This window comes from Limulus polyphemus, unplaced genomic scaffold (assembly GCF_000517525.1).
Source record: "Limulus polyphemus unplaced genomic scaffold, Limulus_polyphemus-2.1.2 Scaffold62, whole genome shotgun sequence".
NCBI lineage: Eukaryota > Metazoa > Arthropoda > Merostomata > Xiphosura > Limulidae > Limulus > Limulus polyphemus.
The window spans coordinates 1,059,771-1,061,985 of record NW_013665672.1 but is presented as its reverse complement, the minus strand read 5'-3'; the positions used below and the strand labels follow the sequence as shown (position 1 = coordinate 1,061,985).

The 2,215-nt window shown below is 33.5% G+C and overlaps 1 protein-coding gene across 2 annotated transcripts in view; it reads left to right on the top strand.

Annotated features, from left to right (window-relative positions):
* The window catches only part of LOC106464684 (lachesin-like), a 127,052-nt gene that overhangs the window by 97,244 nt on the left and 27,593 nt on the right, over window positions 1-2,215 (top strand). The gene's annotated exons all lie outside the window — the stretch shown is intronic.

The window sequence follows — 2,215 nt, the reverse complement described above, 5'->3', positions numbered from 1 at the left end:
ATATGAAGTCAAGGGTTGGCGCTCCCCCTAGATATGAAGTCAAGAGTTGGCGCTCCCCCTAGATATGAAGTCAAGGGTTGGCGCGTTCCACTAGATATGAAGTCAAGGGTTGGCGTTCCCCCTAGATATGAGGTCAAGGGTTGGCGCGTTCTCCCTAGATATGAAGTCAAGGGTTGGCGCTCCCCCTAGATATGAAGTCAAGGGTTGGCGCTTCCCCTAGATATGAAGTCAAGGGTTGGCGCTCCCTCCCGACCCGGCAGGACTACACGACTGCTAATGGGTGTATTTAAATTATTAGTTCACATTGTACATCACAAATATACATTTTTAAAAAGTGAGAAAATTAACATTACGTTCACTTCATACTCGTTTCACTTTTCATTTATTTTTCCACAGAGGTATTAGGTTTCAAAGCCGAAGTAAAAAGAAACATTTTTGAAAGTACAGCAGCGAAATTCGAACCTAGAACATTATGAAGCAATTTGTAGAAGTTAACACTTTCATTATAATAAAAACTCGACCAATTATGTCCAAAGCGTGAGGCAGTCATTACTATTAGCTATATTTGTTGCTTTTTGGGCAGTTTTTTTTTAATAAAACGTTTTTATATAACTTTTTCATGTGAACGATCGAACAAGATATCCATATCTTCTTTAACACAGCCAATCGTAATATTAGTATAATATTTGAATGATAATTCATCTTTACTCTGAATAAACAATGTTATAATTCCATGAAATAATTGTATGTTCACAGATATCTTAAACAATTTCAGAGAGTATTAAGTGACCGTCTTTTTAGCTGCTTTCAGACAATAGCTTAGATTTGAAAATGTGTTTAGAAAATGTGTTTTGTAAATTTCGATAACTTTGTTTTAGAATATAGCTATTTTACATCCAAAGTAAAAAGAGTTACATTGATTAACGTAGTTGAAATCTTTGTAAAACAAGTTAAACATAGATTATCAAATACTGCCACTTATCTTTGTTAAACATGGGTTATCAAATACTGTCACTTATCTTTGTTAAACATGGGTTATCAAATACTGCTACTTATCTTTGTTAAACACGGGTTATCAAATACTGTCACTTATCTTTGTTAAACATGGGTTATCAAATACTGCCACTTATCTTTGTTAAACATGGGTTATCAAATACTGTCATATATCTTTGTTAAACAAGGGTTATCAAATACTGTCATATATCTTTGTTAAACAAGGGTTATCAAATACTGTCAGTTATCTTTGTGAAAAAAGAGTTATCAAATACTGCCACTTATCTTTGTTAAACAAGAGTTATCAAATACTGCCAATATGAACAGTCCATTTTCCTGCTTTGTATCTGCCCAACATGTTGCCAACATTTATACAATACACAAGTTTTATTATTAGATTGCGCTACATATTATTAAAGTAAAACGCCTATTAGAATGTTGCATCAGTTCAAAGATTACAGTACCTTAATTACTAAAAGCTGATTCGCATCTGTTAGACTGATAAAACATCACAAAAATAAGCTTATGTATAACGCGAATTTTAATGATTTTGAAATGATATATCATGATATTATTTAGAAACGAGATATTATGCTTGTTTTCAACTGCTTTAATACACGGATATTTTTTAGCATGCATTAACAAGTTTACGAAACAACTCTAATTTCAAACATAATATTATCAGAGACAATAAAATCTCAGCTATTTCTATATCAAAACTTTGAGGCAGACTAAAATTCGAAGGATTTAACATGTAGGATAAGTACCGCTCTTTCTCACGAGACAACAACAAAACGTTTGTTAACACATAGGATAAATACCGCCCTTTCTCACGAGACAACAACAGAAAGTTTTCTAGCATATAAAATAAATACCGCCCTTTCTCACGAGACAACAACAAAACGTTTTCTAACATATATGATAAATACCGCTCTTTCTCACGAGACAACAACAAAACGTTTGTTAACACATAGGATAAATACCGCTCTTTCTCACGAGACAACAACAAAACGTTTTCTAACATATAGGATAAATGCCGCCCTTTCTCACGGGACAACAACAAAACGTTTTCTAATAGGAAGGGTTCAGATTCATGTCAGTTTTTTTTACACAAGAATTTGTTTGTTTGTTTGTAGTTATGCACAAAGCTACACAATGGGCTATCTATGCTCTGTCCACCACGGGTATCGATTTGTTTGTTTGTTTGTAGTTATGCACAAAG